The 27,228-nt window shown below is 42.6% G+C and overlaps 1 long non-coding RNA gene across 2 annotated transcripts in view; it reads left to right on the top strand.

Annotated features, from left to right (window-relative positions):
* LOC118174327 overlaps positions 1–27,228 on the top strand; it is a 202,879-nt gene that overhangs the window by 166,460 nt on the left and 9,191 nt on the right. For both annotated transcript variants that reach the window (XR_004754618.1, XR_004754619.1), the window contains 2 exons: positions 7,018–7,132; positions 15,941–16,091. This is a non-coding gene — a long non-coding RNA (uncharacterized LOC118174327). The remainder of the gene's footprint in view (positions 1–7,017; positions 7,133–15,940; positions 16,092–27,228) is intronic.

Here is a 27,228-nt window from a genome sequence, read left to right as displayed (position 1 = left end):
TTGAATGCAAAAGCTGTTTGTTTGTTTTTTCCCCTTCTGCAAATAACTGCAGAAGAGGGGCTGGGCCCGCTGAGGGAGCAGTTTTTTTCCAGACCCTGTGCTACTGAGTTACAGTTTCAAGAGCAAACATTTCAGGCCTTGTGACTTGTGGGCATTGTGAAGGAAAGGTATTTAACCTCGTCTTTGTAATTGCCTCTTTGCCATTTAACTCTAGGGTCCCAACATTTACCATTGGATGTGGATAATCTTTCTGCTGAACTGTTGCATCCAGCAGATGAATTTTTGCAGAAATGTTCCCATGGCGGATGCTTAGTGAATTTTCTATGTGCATGAATGCATACATGCAGAGCAGCTTGGGCTAACTAACATTGATAGAGAGGAGAAAATGCTTCCCAAAGCCAGATCTGTAGAGCACCGTTATCCAAAAGAGCTGAATAAAGAACCTGGTTATTTTGAGAAGAAATAGGGATAAAACTCTGGTATTAAGGCAGAAGGAGATCCATCTTTTGGTAACTTGAGGTTGAAGTTGTAGGGAATCTTCCTAAGCTGACAGCAAGGCAATCATTTTTTTTTTCAGTTTGCTACGAAATCTGCCTTTCCTGTGCAGATATTTACAGAATCACAGAATCACAGAATTTCTAGGTTGGAAGAGACCTCAAGATCGAGTCCAACCTCTAACCTAACACTAACAGTCCCCACTAAACCATATCCCTAAGCTCTACATCTAAACGTCTTTTGAAGACTTCCAGGGATGGTGACTCCACCACCTCCCTGGGCAGCCTGTTCCAATGCCTCACAACCCTTTCAGTAAAGAAGCTCTTCCTAACATCTGACCTAAAACTCCCCTGGCGCAACTTTAGCCCATTCCCCCTCGTCCTGTCACCAGGCACGTGGGAGAACAGGCCAACCCCCACCTCTCTACAGCCTCCTTTAAGGTATCTGTAGAGAGCGATAAGGTCGCCCCTGAGCCTCCTCTTCTCCAGGCTGAATAAGCCCAGCTCCTTCAGCCGCTCCTCGTAGGACTTGTTCTCCAGGCCCCTCACCAGCTTCGTCGCCCTTCTTTGGACCCGCTCAAGCACCTCCATGTCCTTCTTGTAGCGAGGGGCCCACTTAACTTGTTGGCTGATGTTTTCTTGAAATTTCCTTTATTAAGTGCCAATTTTTGGTACCAGAAAATATCAAACACAGCTAAAGGTCAGAGTAAATCATGAATGAAATTACACAAACCGATGTACAGTAGAGGATAAAAGCGAATGTCAGATGCCAGCTCACATAAGCGCTCTCCCCAGAGCAGAGGCCAGCCGTACCCGCCAGGAGCAGGCCCGGTGCTTGCGCTGTGAGGCCTTTCTCCCAGCTGCGCTGACAAGAGGCTTAGAGTAAGGCTGAGATCTCATTAATTTCACCATTAAAACAGCAAATGGTGTCTGAATCATTGTGAGGATCCGGAGAACTTGACTGAATGGTTTATTTCAAGAAAACATCCAACTTCTTTCAGAACCATAGAGGTACCAGGTATCTGTGAAGGTCTCTCTTGAACAGCAGCTTGGCTGGCACCAGGGAAGAAGTGTTTTTTCTTATTTTTCTTACCTTTTCTCACTTCTTAGCTTAGCTAATGAGGGAAGACAAAATCAAGGCATACTGCCTGCTGTGAGCAGAGAAGTACAATCTGTGGGGCAGTTCACAGGCTAGGAGGATCTGTCAGCTCTGTCTGTATGCAGCACCACACTAGATTCTTGCCTTGGTCCAGAGTTAAAAGTTTTTCTGGTTTCCAAACACAGTCAGTAGACTTTCAGCCAAAGTTTGCTGTTTATGGCATTTTTATGAGCAAGATTTCCAATGACACCACATGGGCTGTTAGGCCTTGAGACAACGATAGCTAACAAACCAACTGAATTCTGTTTAGAAGCAATTAGTTTTGTGAGCCAGAAAGACAAATATAGGATTTCCAGTGTGTCTTGTGTGATTGTTTTGTGGTGGTTTTTTGTTTTTTTTTTTTTGTGTGTGTTTTTTTTTTTTTTTTGGTGTTTTTTTTGTGTGTGTGTATGATATAAACGCAGAGTTTGTCTAGTTACCAGGGGTGCCTATTTCATAAAATTTGTGGGGATGTTAATACTACACACATATATATGTATTCAGAGAGGCTTTGTGATCATAGAAAACTTAAGAAAGAATAAACCTTTTTTTTTTTTTTTTTTTCCCCTGGATATTTGTAGTACTGTTTGTATCAGAAAGTAGTGGCACAACTGGAAAAGAAGGAAAAACGCATGTCCCCATATCACAAGCAGAAAAGTAGATGTTTTGAAATACTTTGATGATAACAAGAATGTTGTCTCCTCTCCAACATAATTTTTTGTAAAGCTCAGTAGGCAGTAAAATGAAATGTTTTACAGTTTTATCAAGTGCAGCAAAGTCACTGCTATTATACTTGCAATTTCATGACCTGGTAAACAGATACCTTTGTGCATAAGGGTCTAAGTGTCAGTGGTGTAGAAAACTGATGATTACGCTGCTTTGCGAAATAGGAGCTCCTTCATGAGAAATGCATGGTACCTGAAGCAGCATCACTTGATATTTGCCCTTGCAGACCATGACCCTGTGGCCAATGTTTATGGTGAGATGAAGAATGAAGAAAACTGCTGGGACAGTAAAACTGGTGATATATTTATATATTTCAGCTTGGGCTATATGGAATATATATTGCCTCTTCAAGTACGGTGTTTTTCCCTGAGTTTTTATGGTGGATATATTAAGCCACCTACAGGTCCTCTGGGTCTGGATAACTGAGTTTATAAAACAGATATGAAAGAAAGCTGGTGGTAGGAGGAGAGCACCCCTGGCTGAGGATTTTCACAGAAATCTTTTGGATTTCACCAGTGAATGGTTGCTTTATGCTGTTCTTGCTGTGTCTTATCTAATTTGTTATTGATGCTATTGCATTTGCTTTCAAACAGTCATTAGAACATTTAATTTGCAGCAGCTGTAATTTATATTTGTAATTTTGTCTAGGTCAATAAAGGAAACTGAAGAGATTTATAGTCCTAGTTTCAACTAAGATAAATAGAAACAAGCTCTATTTCCCTGAGAAGCTTTATTTAAATGGCATTTTATAAGAACAAAATTAATTAGATGGGATATTTGCATGCAAGTATGGGTAAACAATCCCTAGTGTCTGGAAGAAATATTAGGAAGTGTGAACTTGGTCAGCGTGTTCTTCTCTGAAATACAAATAAACTCTTGGGAACCCTTACCTTCAAGTAGGATCCAGTGGGAGTCAAGTAACTATTTCAAATGGTTTGCTAAGAGCAGCAGTTGATAAACATCCTTGAGATATGTTGTATTAATACTCTACAAAAACATTGTGGTTGCATGTTTTACATACTGTCAGGATCAGTCTAAGAGTGGAAAGCAAAACCCTGAAAGCAAGGCTTTTTTGTTTGTTTGTTTCACAACAATCCTCAAGCAGGGGTTACCAAAATGTGTTAATTTTCAAGACGTCTGTGTTATTTATGAAATATTTTTGTGTTTGAAGCACCGCCTGATGGGGAAGAGGTGCCTCTCCCATCCAGCAATTAGCTGAGGGGTTATACCAGGCAGCAAAGACATGAGCACGGCCAGGCCTGCTCAGGGCTTTAGCACAATTTTGAAACAAGTTTTGAGAATGGAGGAGGCAATGCCTAATGAACCCCCTCTTCTGCACAGCAGGATGGGATTCCCTGCCCCAAAGAACTGAAGACTTGGGGGATATCACTGCATCTGGTCCCGAACAGGGCAGCGTATGGGTGTGCTCAGCCCTTTGGCTCCACAGCCTGTCTAACATGGCGCCCTGGGGAGGGAATTCTTTCTCCACCCCCTGCTAATTTGATTTATGTCTATTCCATCAGCCTTTTGCCAGTAGTCTGCTGGTATCCTTGTGCCAGGGTACATGTTACTCTCCCCTGGGGTGTAGCCAGGTTTAACACGTCTGCTGTTATGGATAAAGCCCCAGTCCTACTGGTGTGTGATCATATACAAATGGCAGACTTCATACCGAAAAAATAATAGTTTGTACTTCTCAGTGGCACGAGGGAGAAAGTTCTACAATAAGACTGTAACCCCTTCCCAAAAAGGGAGCTGCTTTCTGGATAAGATTTTCAATATTATGGTGTTTGGGATCGGAGCTTTGCCTACCTACTGCACCCTTTCTGGGTTTTGTTCATCTCAGTTCTCTTGGTGTGGCAAAACTCCTGGGTTTGTTGTGCTCATGGACCCACGTGAACGGGGATAGCATGTGCCAGGGTGGGAGGAAGGAACCGGGATGCTCGTTCCAGCCTGCACATAGCTCATCGCCCTCTGCCTTTCTGGAAGGATGGGTGTCCAGCTGACACCTGTATTCTGCAGGCATTCTCCCCTGTGGGGAGCATTCCAGGGTGGGGAGTGCTGTTTCTAATCTGCACTATTCTTAGATTGCTAAAGCAGGAAAAAAAAAAATAAAGGAAGAAAAAAAGGAAAACTCCCTGTTTTCTACTGTGGCAGAAAGCTTTCTGTTGCACACTTCCTTGTGTCACATCCCATTGAAGGTTATGGAGAAAGTGAGAGCATATCCTGCCTCATCTCAATGTGCATGCTACATTTCAGGAGGAGGATTTGTCTTTGAATGCTAACTGCCAACGGCAGCTAGGCGCTGTCCTGGAAGAGACATACTTTCCCTTTCCCTTATGAATTCCCATTTGAATTCACTTCATTTAATATGTTTGTAATTGCATAGTGCAGTCATCTCTACAGCACTTCGTACACAGCAATTTTTGCCGTAAGCAGCCAACCAGCACCTTGCATCCAGGCTAAACATTACCATTATGATCTTGGACTTAATGTGAATAATATTTGAACTGCAACAAATTTTTATATGGGCCGTGAAACAGTAAACCCCATAATTATTCCTATTGTTATAACTTCTATTAATAATTGCATGTATGTTAAGGCAATTGCTAGATGTGCCAAGAAGGGATTATGGTGCTAGGGCCTGTACAGAGAGAAGTCTGCAGAAGAAGATGGGCTTTCTTCTAAGGACTCTGTCTTTGAAATGAATAACACAGAAGCAAATGTGTCAACAAAAATTTTGAGAGGCGAGGAGACATGCTCAGCCACGTAATTAATTTAGTGGAACAGAAAAGTAACCTGTAATCCTGAACCACTGCTAGGCTCCAAAGCATTATCCTGTTCACCCAGACAGAGCTATAGCACACTGAAGCTATAGATGCTTTATTTATTGTGTGCAGTCAGTTCAACTTGTGACTTCACCTGCTCTATCTATTACCCTGTGTTTTCTTTAGAAACTTCTAACAAAAGACTCGAGTGAAAGATTTCTTCAAAATAAATAGCTGTTTGTGAGTCAGTGCATGATATTGGATTTCACCTGGTGTGGTTTTTGGAGGAGAGAAATTTAAAAGGAACAATAGATAACAGCCAGATGTAAATGGCTGGTAGGTTAGTCGGAGGGCTGGCAGGTACCCTGTAATGGCCCTGTGTCCTGTTGTCAGCCTGCAAGACACTGTCTTCAGGCCTGAAGGGCTACAGCCCATGTGGAGGCAAAATGGTCCATTTTTTTGTCGTCTTTAATAAAACCAGGGGAGTCGATTTCCTTCCAGAACTGTACATTCATATATCCCTAGTATCTGTCCTCTTCTGCTGAATAAACGCTGCGTGGGGGCGCAAGGAGGGCTGGCCGACTTTTTAAACTGCAATGAGGGATCTGCTGAGGAAGGTTTGCTTCTACTAAGGAGGTTTTCTGCTAAGCATCAGCAGAGAAGGCTTTAACCCCCATCCCAGCACAGTCACAGTATCTGGAGTATCTGCTTTTCCCCTTTGATATTCAGGGTGGGTATTTACAACCAACAAGAATACCCCCGAATTCAATACCCCCTTAAGGTATTCTGGGTTTTTCTCACCACTTTCAGGGCTTTCCTTGGTGGGCTGAACTTTGGAGCCCACCACTTCAGTTTGCTGCACCCCAATGTCAGGAGCCCCAGCTGCGGTCTGGAGATGGGCCACTCTGCATTCCTTCCTGCACACCACTGGGGGAGAGTGGGAAAGAGAGAACGGAGATACATCTTCATGGCTTGGGTCCCTGGGGTGAACAAATGAAAGAAGGGGATGTTGGAGACGTGTGCCATTATACCAACGTTTCAAGTCACTAAATAATAGGCAGTATTGTGAAGCGTCTCCAGGGAAGAGGCTTCCGGTGGTAGCTCTCTGTGCCTCCCTGCTGTGAGTCACTGTGAGCTAAGAAGAATTGGTACCAAGGAAAAAGCACTGAGATAATAACCTTGAAAAATTAGAAAAGAGAAGGGGGGAAAAAAAAAACATAAAGAATTATACGCTGAAAAGAGCACAACTGTCTCACCGTAAAAGCATTCTGTAAATGAACTCCCATGCTTCCAAGCTGTATGTCTTTATCAAAACCACCATTTTTAAGGGTGGAGAGATGTGCACATCAAGATTTAAGGACTTTACCTATTGTGTTACAGCCTAAGCCAGTGATTGGTATGCTGCCAATTTGCAGCAGGCATCACCAAGGCTATGGAAATGTTTTTGAATCTTATGCTTGCAATTATAAGGAACAGTACTTCGTGCTGCCTTGGGAGAAATAGCGAGCTGTGTTTTCCTTTCTCTGAGCATGCAGGTCTCTAGTGTTAAGAACATTGACATCTATTCAAGCATGTTTTACCTTTCTAAGAGTTGTAGACAATGCCACGATGCGTGGAAACTTTGTGGTGTTTGCTAGCTGCCGGGTCTTCTTTTCTCAGAGATAAACATACGTTGTGTTATTAAGAAGGACCCTTCAAGTTGCTGTTCTGATTTATATTCCATTTTAAACTGTTGCATGCATTTATTGTTTGTTAAAGGCTGACGTCCCTGAAGACCTAAGCTCTTTATTTATCTGCAGAGAGAAATTCTTCTCTCTAAAGAGGGGATGCCAAGGGCACTAATTGTCAATGGCAGTCTTGCACACACACAAAAAAATCTTTCTGTATTTTTTAGCCAGAATAATTTTGCTATGTGAAGATGAACTCCTGAAATGGGAACCGATTTGGAGAATTTATCTGACAGAGGCAATAGGACTTCAGCCTGAGGACCTAGACCAGCCCAAATGGAGGTGAGAAGAAGAATGGTGTTATATATGGAATTTTTTCTTCATATGCTCTGCCTTTGTTCTAAGGCCAAACACTTTGCGGGGCAGCCTTGAGAACTGGACTGTGCAATGTGAAGTGACAAATAACCTTTATTTTGTCAGTAGGGCCCAGGTGCCAATGATGGTGATGTTTGGCAGGCTCGGAGCAGTTTAAGATGGGAGATCTGGGGATACAAACACCTCCACACTAGACATATCACCATCCCCACCACTAGAGTGTAGCATAAAATCCTTCTGATTTTATTTTTGTTTTTAATCTCCATCTGTTGAGAATTGTCTAATATAGACCAACTGAGCTCCTTTAGCATTCTGCTCTCCTCAGCTCTATGTGGTTTATTAATAGGCTCACCTGGCATCTGCTGCTCCACAGAGAACTCATGCCTCCTATCCTTAAACAAGTCACTAGTGTTGGTCATCCTACTGATATTATTTTAGGGATGCAAAGAAAGAGAGGGAGGGAAATCTTGTAACAGCCACATACATTTTTAGCTTAACATATTGGTTTAAACGGTGTCCCAACACATGGCTATATCGCAACTTGTAAAATAACCTTCCAAAGGCAGAATTCATAGAAGTTACCAACTACTTACCAACAGCCTATAAAGGCTAATACTGAAAGGTACTTTCATTTTCTCATTTGCCTCTGTGAAAGGAAGGTGATTCTGTGATGGAAAAATTAATTTAACAAAAGCATGAATGTTGATCTTCACGTTTACATTCCTTCACCCACCTTTTAAGTAGGCAGCATCCTCCAGCCTTACTCATCTCTGAAATCCCAGAGAGCAGTAAGCTCTGATTTAATCTGTGGAGAGATAGGAGCTTTGGCCCAGGGTGCATTTTGATGTAGCATTCTACAAGGATGCCTACAGGGCATCTGCTCAAGAAACGTGAAAAGTAGATTTATTTTAATTACATCAATTTATGCTCATTAAAAACCTCCTCAATAACTAACCCTGGTATTGAATTGTTTTGTATCTCTTCCTAATGCACTCAGACAATGTTTATTTAATTTAATTGACAGGGTAAATTTATAGGACTGTAATTCACGCTTTTAGTGAAAAAAAAAAACAAAAAAAAAACATGGTACTGTATTACTTGCTACAGAAGTGAAGTAGAAAAATTCATCAGAGCAAAGTGTATATTCAATTTTGATAGTTTCCCTCATCAGGGTCTTTTAATGGAATTTATTTTGTAATTACTCTAGGGCATTTAAAGCTGTCCATTGTGAGAGCTTGCCAAATGACTCTGAAATGAATCCAAATGATAGAGAAGAAATTTTAATACTGTAACCTGTTCACTTCTTTTTCTCTTTGATATCACTTTTTCTGGAGTAAAATATAGTGATGTTTCCCGAAAAGATCTCCACTTCTTTCTCTTTCTCTCTTTCTCTTTCTCTTTATTTCTTTTTTTTGTCCAGAACCTTTGCTTTACCGTTTCAACATATTGTGGTTTTAAAATGAATAATCAGACCCACTTGTGGTTCCTGAAGGTCCTCTCTGGGTCTCAGCTAAGAAGGGTGCCTCCAAGTCAGCTGGTGACAGTCCGTAGCCTTTCCATGCTTGGGTCTGTAGAAAATAATACTTTTTCTTTATGGAAAAAAAGTCTTCAAATAATCTAATCAATATGAAAAAAAAGTTCAGTTGAGACATTTTAGATACTACAATGTCATGAAATAGTACTGTCACACCCCATCCTTCCTATTTTAGGAGATTTTGATATGTTAAAGTGAAATGACCAAAATGATAAGGGAAGTTGGTGGTTTTCTTAGACCCTGGCATTGTAGAGTAGTTCTGAGAAGCCTTGTAAGGCTGCAATCAATGCTGTCCTCCTTCCAGTAAAGGGCAGCCACTGTCTTCTCACTGCACTCTGCTGGGGGACTCCCATGAGCCAGGAGGCAACTGGTTTCTGGCAGCCTTCTTCCCAGGATCAGTCACCCTCGCTTTTTGGTGTGTTCATCCCAAGGTGCCTGTTGGGTGCCGTGGGACCATCAATGGACTGACTGGGACATTGTCCTCCCGCTCTGTCCTTGTGGGATGTACATGCCCTCCCACAAACACGTGGCTCAGGTTTGTAAGAAATTGCTCCATTGCAAGCTGAGTGTAATACATTTGAGATGACAAGATTTCTTCCTGTGCTATCATAAATAAAGGTAAGTATGATGCTAAGAATTAATAAAAGGAGTTCATTTCTCCAGACAATCAACCTTCAGTACAAAAATCAAAGGCACTGATGAACTTTGGCCTCTCTGTGTGAAGTTCTTACGCTTTAGTGATTAGTATCAGGCCTCAATGATTTCCAGTAATGTGTAAGTAGCATCAACAGCAGCTATCACACAACTTCACTGGGCTTTCAGATAAGTATCTAGAGGTAGAACCAGGTTTAAGAGGTTTAAAGAGTGCAATTACCATTTTAATATTGCTGCACATGGAATTGGAAGATTAATTTTGTAGGTCTATTTTTATTATTTTTTCACAGGTTGGGAGAGATATGCAAAAAGCTGGCAACAATATGCTAGAAATAAATTAAGTGCTGCTGATAGCTAATTAAAGGAGCACAACTAGATAGCAGAGTTATTGGAGAAAACAAAATCTGTTTCATTTTAAAATCATGCCGTACTTTTTATTGGGCTTCCAAAAAGGAGGAGAATTTTTGACATTGTCTGCTCTTGTTTCTAAATGAAGTCTAAACCAGCCTTTTCAAAGCAAGACTATGTCTCAGAAGTTCACAGAATAGAAAAAAATACATATTTTTCTTCCCCGGTAGGCTATAGTTACTGTTTTAACATTTGTGAGTGTATTTATTGTTACCTGTCAATTCCTGTATTCTAATGCACAAATACAGTGCGTTTTACAGCTTAATTTCCAGCTCATTCACGGCCTCCTGATGAGGCTTTTAGAGTTGATCCAATAGAAAATGAACTCCATTTCTAGACAGTGTGGATACGTGACTGTTTCATTGAGATCCAGTTTAAGAAAAGAGGTGGAAGCTGGCAAGTCTACCAGAGAGCTGGGCTCATCCTGGGGAAAAGCAGCAGTGTTTTGGCACAGCATCAGCAGGAGATTTGCTGCGAGCGGCTGGTGACCTTCTCTTTTCCTTTCAGACTTGATCTGAGCCGAGCATTTGTAGCTGGGCTACATCTGGGGGCAGAAGGAGGGGGATGTATCTGCTGCAGTCTGCACAGCAGCTTGCAGTGTCATGTCAACATCAAGATGGACTTGATAACTCTAATTAGCATTATCTTCCTACAGCAAACTGGCAGGGATGTTGCTAAGATGCAGTGTGGGTCGGTAAGGTGACGAAACAACGATGATCATAGAGAAGGATGGAGACAAACCCATTAAAGGGAACGTTCCACACTTTTCCTTGTCTCACGGATTAGAGATATTGAGCTTAAATTTTAGACTGGAGATAAAGTATGGAAAATCCATGGCTTTGAGATCTACAAATTAATCCTTTCACTAGGCAGAAAGTTTTGAAGTCGGTTCAGGTTTGAGGCATTGGACCAAGCTCTGCAAGCCGGAACAAACCCCAGTGGCTGCAGTGTCACATCACACCCTGACACTGCACTGTGACAGGAACAGAGAGGTGGCAAATTTTAATGGCCTGTTAATGTAACTGGTCACATCTATATAAATGCTAGGAATGTTGTTGTCTCCTGCAGCACCATCCTGAGGTGTCCCCTGTTTTGTGCCAGAGGTGCTAAGATTGCTGTGTGGTGTTTTCTGGTTTGAAGGATGGGAGGAAAAAGGAAGGGAGCAAAATAAATATGCTTGGGGGATTCTAAAATAGCTGCTTAATAAGCATTTCATTCAGAGTTTGTTCCCACTGAACTTGCCTAGGGGCAAAATGGAGGCCATAAGCTTCTTGCCACAATAACCTTAAAACTCTAAGCTCCCACAGCTGACTGAAGTCCTTTAATATACCTGTGTGCAGAAAAGCTCTCTGGTCTTGCCCCATCCTTACTCCAGTGTCTCTTTTTGAAGAGGCAGATTGATGGCCACCCCACTGACATCTGTTTTACTGACAGAAGCATAATTTAATGACATAAAATTTATTTTAGCTGATAGGTGATAGTAAGGGTTTTTTTTCCTCACGTTATCCCTGTTATTTTCCTTTTAGTGAAGGGGGTAGCACCAGATTCCCTTTTACTAGTGTGAGCATGTCACAGGATTTGTAAGGTGCCCCCCTTTTCCTGCTCTTGCTTTTTCTCTCAGCATCAGTATTAAATGCCTGAGAATATTTCAACAACCTATTTTCCAAAATGAAACAGGAAAAGAAAGGATTTTTTTTTCTCCAAGTATTGCTGATGACACTTCAGAAACATGAGATCCTTTAAGAGCGCATACCTGAGCCTTCCAGAAGTCTGTTCCACGGCAGCTGCATCCAGGGGTCAAGAAGCCTCACGTGAGAGCCACAGAGAGTCCAAAATTCCCAAACACACCCTTGCTGAGAAGGGTTATGCCTGTGGTTGCTCACCGCCCACCCCTGCATCACCACTGATCATCTGGGGTCCTCTGCCATAAAATCAGTGGAGAGCCCACAGCCGGGCCTTGGCTGTGTCAGCGAGGAGCCTAACCACCAGGGTGACTTGTGTGGGATGCTTCCTCCACAAAACATCCTAACTCTGTGGAGGTAGCTCTGCCTGTGGGCTGTCAGCTGCCTTGACATTTGTTAGTGCTCCAGATCTGCTGTCTCATGGTGAATTATTTTTTTCTGCTGGTGCTGTTGATGTACTGCCTTCTGCTAAGCTCTGCATCCCCATAACGCTTTTCAGGAGTCAGATTTGGCAATTGGTAACTGCTCCCAAGCAGGGCTGACCACCACCGGCTCCTTGTGAAGTCCACACGTAGCTGTGCACAGGGTGGGAGCGGCCACCACACCGTGAGGCATCCATGGGCTAGTGAGAGCTGCAGGCATCAGTGTGCCTTCAAGTAAGTCCTTGCCAGCCCTCCCTTCCTGCTGGAAAATCAAAATACCACCATCCTCCTTCCCCACAGAGGTGTTCTGGTTGGTTTTCCCCCTGCTCCTGTTGAGGAGCCTGAAGTCTGGTGTCGATGTACGCGCTGTGGGATCACAGCTGTATAGCCTTCCATCTGCTCTGCCCACCTGCTTGTAAGGCGCACTTGCTCCCATTACATTTGCTTGAAGCAAGCTGATGGTATTTACAGGGGAATAGCTAACCAGCTTCTCTCAGAAGCAGGAGCTGAAGGTAAGCATATGGTAACCTGTAGGTATAAGTGTATTATGCATTTGGAAAGGGCATAGTCTTACTAGACTGATAGAAAGATAGAGAAAGCAAGGGTTTTCTCCCAGAGAAAAAAGCTTGGGGGGTGGTGTGTTTTTTTTTGAAGGGTAAGGTTGATAGGAAAAGGAATAGATCCTTCTCTTTCACATGTGTTTCCTTGTGGAAGTGGGAAATGCTGGCGTTCAATAGAAAAGTCAGAATTTTATGCAGCAAACCAGTACTTCTTCCAGTGTATTTATTTACTCAAAACAGCTATACATCGAAAATACTTTTGGTAGAAATGTGTGGTCAGGCATCATCTCACCGGAGACCTAGGAGACCCAAATGCAATATTCTTTTATCAAGCATTTTTTATTTTGTAGCTTCATAGCAGGCTGTGTTTTTAAGAGAGCTTTCTTATGGAAACAGAAGATGTTCTCATGGAAAATAAATGGGGAGAGTGAAGAATCTCTGAGAAAATTCTTTCAAAATTGACTTTCTTCATAGCCGCTCCTGTGGCCCCCTTTCATGTCTGTGTCCTCTGGACAGCTCAGCAGAGAGCACGGCTGGCACAGAGGCTGGGGAGAGCAGTTTCAACTAGTGTCTTGCATCGCATACTGGAAATCGTGTGAGGGAGGCTGGCCAGGTTCATTGGTGGGCTAATCAGAGGAGAAAAGTGCCATGCGGCTAAGATAAGTAAGCATGTCAAAGCAAATTTTGACAGTTGTGCCAGAGCAACTTGAATTAGACCAACCTTTGATGGCTACAAAGGTGGGACTTGATGTCCTGGGGGAGCAGGTTTTCACATTATATATTCATTTAATAATTTTTTTGCTCTAAATTGGCTGGAAATAACACAGGAATGGGTTTTTGACAGACTTGTACTCTTGCTTCTGAAATCCCAGGGAATTAAGAGATCTGGCCAGACAAAAAATTGAGAAAACAGTAACACCAAACTGAATTTCATTCATTGCTTTCGTCTTTATTGCTTGAGTGTGGATTTGTGTGGGAAAGCTTTATTTTTGAGAAGTTATTCCAAACCCTCACTCCAGTTGCAATTTATAATAAACAAAACTTGTAAAACGAGATAAAAGTCCTGAACCAATGCAAGGGATTTGCTGACTGGGATGTGTGGGCTTTCTAGCTCAGGTAGATATAATGCAACTAATAATCTGTGGGAAAGGTCAGCATGGAGGAGGCAAAGTACATTTTTAATTTACACACTTACGTATCTTGTGGCAGGTGTTGAAATCGGCATCACTGATGCGGGAAAAGCATAAAACATATGCAAAGATGTCTGGCATTATCGCTTTTAGGTCATGCACTTGAAAATGATACAACATAGAAGACCGAGACTTAATGTAGAGAGTTCTGTATTTCCACCAGAATGCTTCTACCCCTGCTGATGAGCTGACATTTGCTGTCCAATATTTCCCAAAGATACTGGCAGCTTTATAATTAGGCCCTCAGTCAGAGCTGCCTTTCTGCTTGTGCCTCACCCTGTACAGATTTGCACTGTAGAGGTTTTTTAGTAACAAGTGCAATGTTTGACATGCATTGACCAGAAGTAACCGGAGCAAAGGAGGAGCTGGGCTTAGTCCAACCGCGGTTGTGTAGCACTGAGGCTTTCTGAATCAAGCTTCTGCCTCAGTGACTTCTTCAGGGTCATGGAGTGTTCATTAGATGAATGGGAATATGTATATATGCGAGCAGACCTTTGTCACCCTGGGATAAAGCACAGCCGTGTTGCCCAGGGACACAACAGGACCAGCCTCGTGCCTCCCGGCTCGCCTGCTGTGCCGACAGCACTCAAAGGGAGCAGCCAGCCAAGAAATGCTCTCGGCGGCATCTTCAATGAAAATATGAATGGCTTCAGGAAGTTTTCTCCAGGATGTTTCTTATTCTGCCCCCATAAAAGTCTTTCCTCCATGCACAGTGGGAGACCCATGCTTCGCAGCCTGCAGTCTCAGAGGAGCTACTTGCACTTGAATGACACCAGGGGCCGGGTTGTAAATGCAGTATCAGGCTTGGTCAAACTCATGGCAAGCCGAAAAGTAAGGGAAATGATGAATAATCTCTGTTGTTTTCATACCGCAGTAGACTTTCAGAAATACTAAAAAAATGTCTTTTATTTCTTAAATGGTCTGAGAAGTTATGGCAGATGTATGAGCATGCATAAATTATTGGAAAACTGTCTCTATGTTTGCATGCATAGCTATGGATATATGTTTCTGTGTTCATGCATGCAAATATATAGATGTCTGCATGTGCTTGTGTATCTGTATATGCATGTACTTTCATGCATACACAAAAACAATTTTCTATAGCTTTTCTCATGTTTAAGGATAATACTGAAATACTGCTATTCAGCAATCTAAATCCTCAAGTGTGTTGGGGAAGGTAGATTTTAATGGTGTTAAATGAAGCATTTAGCACAGAGGGCCTCTCACCTTTGGTGGCACACTCAAAATGAAATCCAGTGTTCAGATACAATAATAAAAAGAAGAAAAACAATATTACCTGTTTAAAGAGAATATAAAAATCCAATTAAGTTCCGAATTTTAATTTTCTTGCAAGCTTGGGTTTGTTGCTCTGTGAAAAGAATGAAAATGTAAATGACATTTCTGTGTGTTATCTACATAATCCAGAGGCTAGAATATCCTGTCATGCTTACTTTGTCTAGCGATGATAAAACTAAACAGTTTTAACTGAATTTCCTGTAAATGGGCAAATAATCAAAATTGAACATCTTTATATTCTGATCTTTCATTAATTTATGTAGAAATGCTGTTATAAAGAGATTAGCGGTTACAAAAGAAAAGGAATTGTGCCTGGCATCCGACAGCAGCTATAGCGCGTGAAGTGCTGTGGGTGCAGGAAGAACAGCATGGTCACTCGCTTCTGAACCCCGAATTAAGGCACGGGGAGGAAGGCTCTGCTCCATGGAGCCATGGGGCACCAGCCATCGATGTGCAGAGTCACACCGTGTCCGAGCGTCACTGCCATCCCCTAGTCCTTCTCACCTTGAAATGCAGCAGCTCTGTCGTGGCTGCTTGCTAAGACATGCCATGCTGGGTGGGGAGCACACAGCGAAAGGTGGCAGAGCAGAAAGGATGTCCAAAACCCATACTGTTTTAACAGGCCTTGTGCCTAATGGTGGGATTAAGGCTTCAACCAAAGGAGCCTGTTGGGTACAGACCAGGACTGGAAATTCTTGGTGTCTGATTTTTTAAATACCAGTCTCTGTAATGGTGGGTGCTCAGTCTGAAGATTATCCAGCCCCACAGTGTCTGGGAAATCTGTTCCTTCCTTCGGAAATGGTCAGAGGTTGTTTGTACACCCTGCAGGTTTTGATAGTAGATACGTAAGCAATTGTTTATTTGACCTAGAATGGTACAGAAAGCAGAGCTGTAAAACTTCCAGATCCACCTGTTGATAAGGAAGCAGCTTTATCTGCTTTTTCCATTTTTCACAAGTTGTTAGTTCTGCTCCTGGCAGTACCTCTCACTACAGATTTTGCCACCTTCAACCTGTTCATTTCATTGCAGCAGTATGGCAGGGATGGGGCCGACATCATCTGCACCCGGAGTCTTCTGCACTTCACAAAGCTACGCATCCTCTTCTGCATTTCTCCAAGCACAGAAAACTGGCAAACTGTGTTTCTCTTCGTGTCCTGCAGAGTAATTAAAGGACAGCCAGGTAAGTTTTAGATGGGTGTAAAAAATAATTCTGTATTTTTCCTGTATTAGGGATCGATTGTGTATTACTTATCTTGTCACTGCTGTGGTCCTACAGCATATCTCTTGTTCAAGGTCATGTTGCCTGTGAAAATGAAAAGAATGAATTATAATAGCTTGCAGCGATATCATCCAAAATGCATTTGATACGACAAAGTTAACACTGTGATTTTAGCCTTGTTGCATTACATAGCCTCAAAAAAAAATCTCGGGGCTTCATCTCAGTTTCACAGGCAATATTATGCAAGAAACATCAGCTGCCAGTCTCTTATATGCAACCAGCAGGTGTTGTTTAGCCTGTTCATACTAACCTCCTTTGTGCCTCTTCGGAGGTAGCACAGTGTCTGCCTCAAGGCAGCCTCGGAAAATTAGGCACCCATGTTCATAAACATCCTATAGATCTGTTTTCATTTTCCTACAAAAAGGTATCAAAACAGTTACAAACACTAATGCAGACACAAATTTTCCCCGATGCTTCAGTGCTTTTGCTTCCTGTGTGCCCTTCTGCTCCTAGGAAGGATCAAGCTGTGCCGCAGCAAACCCGAGCCAGCACGGTCAGAAAGCAAAGCCCCTCTGCAAGCACATCCCTGCTGCTCCTACTGCTGGAGCAGAAGGACCTGACCGCACCCTTGTTTTTAAAGCCACATGCTAAATTCAATCAGCAAAAGATTAAGCAGCCGCAGTTCTTTCTGATAATGCTAAAAAAAAAAATAATATTAATTGCAGATGAGTTATTTGTGTTTGAATATTGAATCCCAAAGGGGTGGTAGTTATTTTTTTGTAATTCTGTGGAGACAAAGTAAATGGTTGTGAATAGCCCAGTGGTAGAGTAGAATTGATTATTAATGTCCATGCTTTTAAAACCACCTCCAATTGCCAAAAGGTCTTGTTTCATGGTGGTGAACCTGTGTGTGTACCCCGTTAGTGTTAAGCCCGAACAGAAATAAAGTACAGCAATACAGAGGTGTGGAAGGGTTTCAGCAGAGTTGGTTGCTGCATCCTGCCTTGCACAGTGGCTTCACTACAGAGACTCCAGGTCCCTCTCCACTGTTCGGGACACAGTTTGTACAAATGGCATCTCATCCCGAGCACTTGCTCAGCAACATTCATGGTCCTTTCCAAAAAAAGACCTCCAATAGTTCACAAAAATTGCATTTAGTCTGTAGCCCCCCTGGGGCTCTTATGAATACAATTAATTTCTGCATATCGGGACAAAAATGCAGAGGACTTTATGGTGTATTGACTTAATATATGTCATGATGGCTCTGTCTGGACATAGACTGGCTATTATTCATTTGAAAGTTCAGCACACACCACAGTGCAGCTTTTGCACGACTTGCCCTTCCTGCGAGAGCTCAGGCTTGCAATGCAGCTGCTAGACCAAGAAATAAGAGCCTGAGCTCACAGTACTGGAAGCTGCGGCTTCATTTCCCCAGAAGTTTTGTGGCCAAACAGTTGTAAAAGCCACAAAACCAGCCCCTGGTGCATTGCTGGGTGTGTTCATCTGGCCTGTCTGGCCCTGTGCTGGCTCCTGCATCCCCCTCGCTGCCCACAGGAACAGAGGTTTCTGGGTGTCGTGCATGGAGTTACAGGTGCCATGCAGAAGGCAAAGACCCCAGGGTGAGGGACATGTACTGGCACCTCAGCACTGCTGCTTAAGGGCCATGCTTGTTGTTTGGGATCTCTTGATAGCAATCAAGCACCTCTGGGGAGCTGTCCCCTGACCCTCAGCCCCCGAGCCCTGATGCCGAGCCATGAATTCGGCTGCTGGTGGACTGCCGTGTGCTTGGTTTTCTCACTGCGCAGTAAACAAAGGGCACTTCATGACCTGTGGTCGTTTCCAGCCGGTGACGCCTGATGTCGCTCACCTATTTTCCAGACTTTGAATAATGAACACTAAATAGATAAGCAAATCAGTTTTATCGTACAGAATCTCCCAAGTGCCTGAGGCTGGTTCAGGTCCAGTGGCTGAAGTTGGGTTAAATTAAGCACTTCTGAAATGCAGAGTAGACAGGGAACAGCTTCCCTTCTGAAGTCCTGGCAGCTCAACTGGCTGAGCACGGGAGAAATCCTTTTAAGTGTCAGAGAAATCGTTTGCTTTGAAATCTCCATCATCTGTGTTACCTGGTCTTTTAACCTTACCTATTCAGCGCTGGAGTTTCAGTGTCACAGTATGACCTTCAGTCTAGCTCCCAGGATTTTTAATATCAGTCTTAGCATTTTTTTTCTAGTGTTGTTTTTTTTTCTTTCTATTTTATTTATTTATTTATTTTTAATGAAATTGGGTTTAGATTCATGTAGTCTGTTTGTGGATAGTGGAAGAGCAAGAGAAATGAGAGACTCTTTCAATGAACTCTTTTTACAAGTGACCTGTCTCTAATAAGAGTGCTGCTTTTGATATGAGAACATAGAATTAATTAGAATTAATTGAAGTATTGATAAAGCTGCACTTCAAAGCAAAATGAAGTAATCTACAGTCTTTGGTGCTCTTCAGCTTTGCGCTGGTTCAGAACCAAGTGCTATGAACAATTCTACTTATATGGAGAGTATGATTACGATAGAAACCGGTTCTATGTGAACACATGCATTTTTACATCATTGCAATGTATTTTCACTATATCATTCTACTATTTAGGTAGAACTTAGGGAATTTCCAAAAAGCTCCTTGATCCTGACATAGTTCTACCTAAAAATGTATTTGTAACATTCAGCTTAACATCGTGCAACTTCAGTCCTAGCATTCAGCTCACTTTTCTCAGAGTACAGCACATCTGTTGGTAAGTACAAGCCACCACAGTTTTATCTTTTGTGAAAAACCTTGTTGTTCTTACCAAACACAGACTAGGAGAGGCAGGCTTCCCACAGAAGTTCTGATCAGAAATGAATGTCAGCTGTTAGCTCCAAACTTGCACGGTTGTAATCACAACTGCTTGTATGTGCCAGAAGAAATAGGAATATTTACAGCTTTGCAGAGCAGCCGGAAGGAAACAATTACAAGTGAAATACAAATAGACAGTCATATACACAAATATATGGAAAAAGCACAAATACGTGCACAGACAAGCACATTCACACAGATAAATAGGATGCCAACAGAAACAAGAGAAATATGTGTTTGCAACTAGAAAACGGCACTGAAGAGGCAAAATATAAAAACATACAGAAGCAGGGGACAGGACAAGCGTGCAAGCCCAGAAGTCAAGGTAGCAGCTTTTCTGTTGCAGGACTGAAGGCAAGTAGGTAAAGGTGAGCACACTCAAACGGGACTGGTTCTGGGCTGGGTTGAAGTTGTATTTACTCTATGTCCACCACACTGTTTTTCACTGGGAAGGCTAAAGCCAGGAAGAAGGTTTTGGGTGGATGGAGACACACGACTGTGTTTGCAAAGTCGAGAACATGCTGCTCAGGCAACCTATGATGTCCAATGAGATTGATGTTGCAGGCAGGGTGAGTGAGTACAAGTGAAGGCAAAATTTTGCCTCCTAAGGGTATGATGTCAGGTGTGGGGATGATCCCTAGGTCTTGGGACTTTCTGCCAGTATCTTTTCTGCAAGTTCACATATCCTCTCACACTCTTATTCCTAAAATTGCAGCTGCTGAGTGCCTGACCAAGTCATATTCCATCATGAGCACAGTAAATACCTGCATTTCTCCTGACGGTGCAAATATTTTGAATTGTATAGCTTTATTCTTGCTAGGCTTTCTTTGTCTCTATGTGTTTTGGGAAATCAATACTCAAAAGAGCGACCTGTGTATCTCTGACTTGCATGCAGTTCCAGCTGAACAGCACTAGGCTTCTAGCAGAAGGATTGAAAGAACAAAGAAAAAGGCTCATTTAATTTACCTTGAGGGATAGTTCATTTCTCAACTGGAGACGATTTGAAAAGCACAAAGCCCTATGCCAATATCTTAGTCACTCTCAAAAATAAAATTAAGTCTTTCTCAGTAGGAAAATAAATGTCAATGCTATGTACATTTGCATCCAGCAGCAATTCTGCAGCTAATTTCATAGTAATTGATATGATGCTATATTGCTTATTATGGGTGTTGTAGGATTAAATGTTCAGGTCTGAATCAGACTTGGTCTAACACCGAAGTGGTCGTTTTCTACCTACCTAGCAGGCTGACCAGTACACAACATTAATTTCTGTGCCAGCTCTGGTTAAACACTGATGTCAAATGGTAACCTGAATGCAGTTCAGAATACTACGGGCCAGAAATGCTAACTTACATAGTTAAGGCTGACTTACATAGTTCATTAAGTTGCCTAATGAAACCAAGAACAGACCTGGACAATATGAAGCCAATACATCCGATTACAAAATAAGTTGTTATCCAACCAAGAAGCCATTAGCTAGCTGGTAAGTGGATGTTTCTATGATTAGGATTTCAGAATGCTAAATTCAAACCAATACATTTTTGAGCGATGCTGATAAGTATCTTTATTGTGTCTAAAAGTGACTGTGAGAGTAACTTTGTGAGAAAGATGAGTAATAGGTAATCTAAGGAGTCTGTGAGAGAGACATGGTTACAGAGGCTTAATTCAGACACGTGATAGATTCTTTTTAAATGCAGAACCATACCATCAGCTGGGGCATGAGGACGTATTTTCACTGTCTATCCTAATACACATCCTCTGAACACTGCTGCTCCTGCACTGCAAGGATGCTCAGCAGGCGATGGAGTTGCAGCCACAGCTCTGGGAATCACTACCTCTAAAATGAGCAGACAACAGTAGTACTGGTATGACTCAAAAGAAATCACAGAAATTACCAAACTGCAATGGAATAAGAGAAGAGATGGGCATTTGTCTTGCTGGATAACCCTTATTCAACCTTATTTACATTTAAGCCAGTGGCAAGTTATTATCATGACTATTATCGAGTTACTTTCATGAGCATGCTTGCATAGAAACCACCTGTCCTGCACTGACTTCCCCAAACCAGTGCTCTGCTGCTGTAGCAGCAGGTTGGAGCACAACTGGGAGCTCTGCTCCCTCACTAGCACTTTACTGGTGTACCGGCTCTCCAGTTGTGCGGCGCAGTCTGTGCCTGTGGTATTTGTTCTGTCCACTTATGGCTCCTACAAGGCAATTCACTTGTTTGTTCCTGCTTGCAGTGCTGGGAGTGAGGACTAATTGCTACCAGAGGATCTCGTTACTCTTTCTATAGTACATCAGCTGGACATCCTAGGCTCCATTACCTAGGGTAACCACCTGCTGATGAACCAATCCTTTTATGTTAACAAGATGGCTTTGCAGTGACACTCCTACCGCAATTACAGTGACAGCATGCTTAATGCTGGGATGGAAACAACGCTGGGCCACATGCTGAAGCTTTTGCTCAAGTACACACAAAGGGAAGGACAGTGAGGAGGTATTTTCCTCGCAGGACAGACATGGGAGAGCAGACACGTGCTTGAGGCATGAGAGGTTGCTTGGCTCCAGCTGGCCTCAGAGTGCTCTCAAAGCACTTGGCTCATGCTCTGCATGACCCCAGGAGGAGACCATTTCTCCCCGCTGGTGGCAATAGGAGAGGCTCCCATGGACCACAACTTTTGGGAATGTTCCCTAGGATCTCTGGCTCCAGCAGTGGGGACTTGTAACTCAAAAATTTCATCCAGGGAGCCCTCCCTGAAACTTGGACCAGTGTAAGGATGGCCCATGGGGTTTTGTTTCTTTTGAAATGTGCTCTTCACCAATCCACATAGTTTCCCTTTGACTTAGCAGATCCTCTTCAGCCTTCTGCAGCAAGCAGGTGTTTCTCCATATTTCAAGTCTGTGAACTTAAAGAAATTCAAAAATAATTTATCATTTTATAAATAAGTTATACAAGCTGTCATCACAAATCTGTCACCATACAGACAGGTGCAAACATGCGCAGTATGCAGAGAAAGACACTGATGCCAAGATCAGAATAAAGGATGTCTAAAAGCAATTACATTTCCAGGTATTAGGCAAACACAATTATTTAAATGGCTAGTCAAAAACAGTTGATAAAATAGATAATTAAAAAAGATTGACCTGAAAGCTGATTTTAAATTATCCTGTAACGTGCACATAACTCAAATAATTGCTCTCTCATGACCCAGCTTCCATTAAAAGGAAGTTTCACCTAGGAAAAAAATTATTATATATTCAGCACATGGTGATTAAAATAAATATATATTCTCCCAAATGCTGGAGATGATGTGAGGAACTGTATTAAAAAGTGGGAATGAATTAGCCCTGCATTGCAAACTGTAGTGTGGTCTGTCATTGTAATAAATCACACTCAAGAGGCATTGAAATAGAAAGTATGACAATACAGTAAATCTACATCAGCCTCAGACTGCAGAAATGGTAGGTGAACTATCGTGTGGGGATGTATAAAATTAAGCTGAAAAAGCCTGAATAGCGTGGATGCTGAGATAACAGGGAGGTTTGTTTTTCTTCTTCGGATTACACTGGCTCTTAAATGCCATCGGGGGTCCCATCGTGCCACGAGTACATAGCTGGAGAGAGAGCAGCTGCAGAGGGGAGATTATGTTTACACTAGGTTAGACACAAAAAGGCAACAAGAAGAGGAGTGAGAATTGCAGCAGAAGCAGATTAAAGGCCAGATTTCCAAATACATTTAGTTTGTCTCCATGAGGGAGATGGAGACCTCAGGGGAGTCTCAGATGCCCTCAGTGACCAAGCACACATGTATCTGACTCAAGGACGAAATGAATGCAGGCACCTGAGGCCAAATTCAGGTCCTGAGCACTGGGAGGCTGCTTGGCCACCCGACCAAGGTGGACACACCTGGCTGCTGTCAAGATGAATTGCCGGAGAAGAAAGGCAGCATTTTGCCAGGCTGTGGAGTCGGTGCCAACCTCTGTGTCTGCAGCAGTGTGGTGTGTGAGTGGCTCAGACCCAGGTTGTTTGTACTCGCAGAAGAAGAAAGCCTCAGTGCCTCTGCTGTGAGCTGGTGCTTCTGACTCAGCTTTTAATGGGTCGATGCTCAGCTGGAGTAAAGAAACTTAACTGCTGAGACTGAGACTGCAGCAGTTTATTATACCCAGCTCTGTTGCTCCTGATCTTCTCGGTCACAGTTGATGCTTTCAGTACCTATGGCTAAATATGCATACTGGCAGCAACACCATCAAATAAAAAAGAAATTAATTTTGACCCGTGGCTATCCACACGTATGCAATTGAGTGGAACTGGCTGTAGAACTTGATAGCATCAAAGGACGTTTTTTTGAAGAAAATCTTGTACGTCTCCAGCTTTACTGCCACGTGGCTCTGCCAGCCTCACTGCAGGAACACGAGAGCACCTGCCTTCAGTCTGAAGTGCTCTCCTCCCCGCAGAGCGCTGTCCTCAACCTGTCACTTCTCAGGAGGCTTCTGCTCAGGCAGTGTGCATTTTAAATCTAGCCGTTACGAGAGTCTTCACTGCAAAAGGGGACAAATTAGTGTATAGAAACTTGGTTATGCTAACTGTTGAACAACAGTAACCAAGGTTCCTGGGAAATAACTAAATGGCTCAGGTTTATACAGTCCGTACCATCTGTGGAAAAAAGAAAGTCATGGAGGACTGGAAGAGCTTCCTAGCTTTGGTGCCTAAAGTAACGAGCTGTGCTGAAGTGTGCTGTGAAGCCAGCTTTTTACCACCACACCTGCAGGTCTCTTCCTTCCTTAGCAGAAAACTGGAGATGCAGACTGGACACTGCTAATTCCATATTGCAGGCTGGCTTTTTTATGGCTGTTGTTATTTTCTTTTTTATTTTTTTAACATGACTCCAGGCACAGCTTGTGACTTCTTGAACAGCAATTGAATGGAGTCATTAGGAAGGCGCTATGTTACTAATCTGCTTTCAGAGTCCAATTTTCACATCTGAGTCTTATGATAGGAGATCAAAGCCCCTCATTACAGTCCTGAATCCAATATTTAGTATACTTAATGCCCACTTCATATGCTCTCAAGATAGCCTGGTTTCCACATAAAACAATATCCGATTTCCTTTTGACACTTAACGAAAGGACAGAATGAGTGTTTTTAAGACCTCATTTCTGTGCTGTTACATGGTGGTGAAACAGGACTGACTTCAGTACTTGCCCTGTCATACAATCAGCACGTCAAAAGTGGGCTCAGTCTGCCAGGTTTTACATGAGGGGATACAGGGGTATCCTCATTAATGCATCCATCTTTCAAAAACCATTCTATGCTATCCCACAGTCATCTTTGAAACATCCTGGACTCGGGGAATGTCAAAACTTCAGATATGAGCGCACACTATTACTCCATAAATTGTACTGGAACTGATTAACCTATCAATCTCTATTATTCAGCTACTGGAAACGAGAACGTGCTCCCCCGGGGATTTACCTGGAGTGAGATCAAAAGGAAACTGCTTTCTCCTTTCCCTGCATGAAGGTTCAATATGTGTTTCGACTGGTGATGCTGCAAATAAATAAATAAAAGAAGTGACCTGAATAACTTGAGCTATTCCCTTGGGATTAAGGCAGGAAGCATTTGAAACATGAAAAGTTGCGCCCGTGTTGAAATGAGAGAAGTCCTAGTTAATTATTTAGAGTAGCCGAAGGCTCATCAAAAATTTAACCAAGATTTATTTCTCCGTGATTGTGCAGGCACCACAATGTGCAGAAATGGAGGCTTTAGCTCTCCTAAGTGAAACTCTTGAGTTTTCACCTCCCGGCTTGCCAGTGCTGGCTCAGAGCAAGCAGTGCATCCTCTTCTCGTCTGTCAGCGATGTACATTAGTAGGGTGGATTCAAATAACATTGCAAATAAATAGTGTGCAGCATCTGAACTACTGCTGTGGGGCTCTGAGGTGGCCCGTAGCAGACTGTAGCTGTGGCTTCTCATGGCTATGACCATTCTTTGCCAGTAGATGAGACCAAATACAAACCCGTCTGTGGCAGAGCTCTTCTCCTCTCCTCTCCCTGGGGCGGTGTAGCCGCCGGTTCTGTGCACACTGCCTCAGAGCGAGGCCTGGACCATTGCCCTTTTCTTTGAAGTCCATTGCATTTGTGATTTGCTTTGATCATTGCTGTGGAAAAGCCTGAAATGTTTTTCTCATGAGCTTGTATGCACACAGGCATGAGAGGGCTGAGCGCTTCAGGAAAGGCGAAACTTTGAACTTATCTTGCCTGAGTGATCCTTGTGGGTCCCGTCCAACTCGGGGTGTTCTGTGATTCTGTGGCTTGGTTAGGGTTAAAGTAGCATTAAGTAGGACAAACTGATGCTCTGCCTCGAGAGACTAATGAGGAGGGAGCAATACTACTCTACCACTACTATCTGTATACTCAATACATATGAAAGAGCTTCACCATAAGGTGAGCAAGCGGGCAGCAGCCTATAAATGGCAGAGTCCCTTAGGATTCCTAAAGCAATAGCTCTTTCATTGGTGGCACTTGATGACAAATACCTCAACAGGGGAAAAGGTCCTTGAAAAAGAAAAGAAAAAAAAAATATCTTTTCCCACATCTCTGAGCAAAGAGGTCACAAAACAAGCGGAAACTCAGTTTCCATGAGAAGTGTCAGTCTCTCACTATTCTCCCCAGTTTCTAGAGCTTCCCACAACTTCTCCATGCACTGAGCCACAAGAGAGGAAGAAACAGCTCTCTGCCCTGTGTTTCTGTGCTGGTTCTGCTGGTTTTTGGTGTATACAGCCTCACTATAGAAACCTAAACCTATTTAGGGAACAGAGCTTGGAGTCACTGTGCATCATTCTCACAAAAGTGACTTGAAGCTCAGCGGCCATCAACCAGGGGCCCCATGCTAGGAATAAAGCAGAAAGTGCCAAAGCACAAAACAATGGCAATTCTTAATTTCAGTTAAATCAATCTGCGGTGTACCAGCTTGCAACCCCCCATTTGTGATCAAGAAATTCTGGAGAGCAGGCAAACAAGGGGGAGCTGGAAGGCAGAACTGGTCCATACAAGGTGAGCTGAACCGATGTCATTAAATTTGGTGGCTGAGGATATCCTGGTAGGTTGTCAAATAATGACTGATATCAAGAAAATGAACAGGGAGCAATTATTCATCCTTTCTCACAATACATGAAATACTTTGTATGGTGAGAAGATTTCTGGCAAGTAGCTAAAATGCTGCCCCCCCACCCCACTTGGTATTTTAATGCTCTCTAAGTAGTATCTAGGGAAAGAAACTGTACAAGGCTTCCATTTGCACTTGAAGTATTACTGTATATTTTGATTCATTTAGCTCAGTTCATGATATAATGAAGCATAACTGATGTAACTTGGCTTGATGTGTCTCCTTGTTACATATACTGGAACAATATCTGCAGAAACATTTGAAATTACACATTTTTCAGACATCTATTTTAAGGATCAGTAACTTCAAACAAGCAGAGCACTTAGGCATATTTTAAAGGCTTATTTCCTGCAATCATACACAGGTCATGGCTTAATCCTCATCAGAAAACACACTTTGGGATCCTGATTACTGGAGGGGGCAGAGAAGGAAGGACATAAAAAGAAAAGTGTCAGGGTTTTCAGAAAGAGCCCAGACGTCTTGCAGCCAACCAGTAAATCTCTGTTGCTAATTTAGGAGTGAGATTTTTGTTTTTATTTTTTTGAATACAGCACCCCAGAAGCAAGACAAAATTGATGCTTCAGAGTATTGATTAGGAGAATTTATGCCACTGCTGAGCACTGAGCTTGTCCATGTGTGACACAAAAGGCAGCCTTAGAAGAACCAGCTGTCCTGGCAGGGCGCAAGCAGCCTAATGGGAGGAGCAGCTAAACCATTATTTCTTCTTTTTTTTTTTTTCTTTTTTTTTTTTTCTTTTTTTTTCCCAGAATGACTTAGTTTATTGGTACTTTTTAATAAGGTTTTTAATGGACAGGCAGGCCTCTGAATTATTTTTGAGTGAGAAGGAGTAGGGCAGCTTTGCTTGGCCATATGCACAGCTTCTCTCCAATGAGATGGGCCAGCGAAAGTCTCCTGTTGTTTTACTTGACAGAGAGGGAAATGTAACAGCTTTCCACAGCAGATAAGAACTGGATTCTGGCCCACTTTGAGCTAGTTAAGCAAATAATTACCTGTGAATAAATTAGGAAGAAAAATGCTAACTATATTTATTAATAGAG

Source organism: Oxyura jamaicensis, chromosome 14 (assembly GCF_011077185.1).
Source record: "Oxyura jamaicensis isolate SHBP4307 breed ruddy duck chromosome 14, BPBGC_Ojam_1.0, whole genome shotgun sequence".
In the NCBI taxonomy this organism is placed as follows: domain Eukaryota; kingdom Metazoa; phylum Chordata; class Aves; order Anseriformes; family Anatidae; genus Oxyura; species Oxyura jamaicensis.
This window is presented reverse-complemented; position numbering and strand designations above follow the sequence as displayed.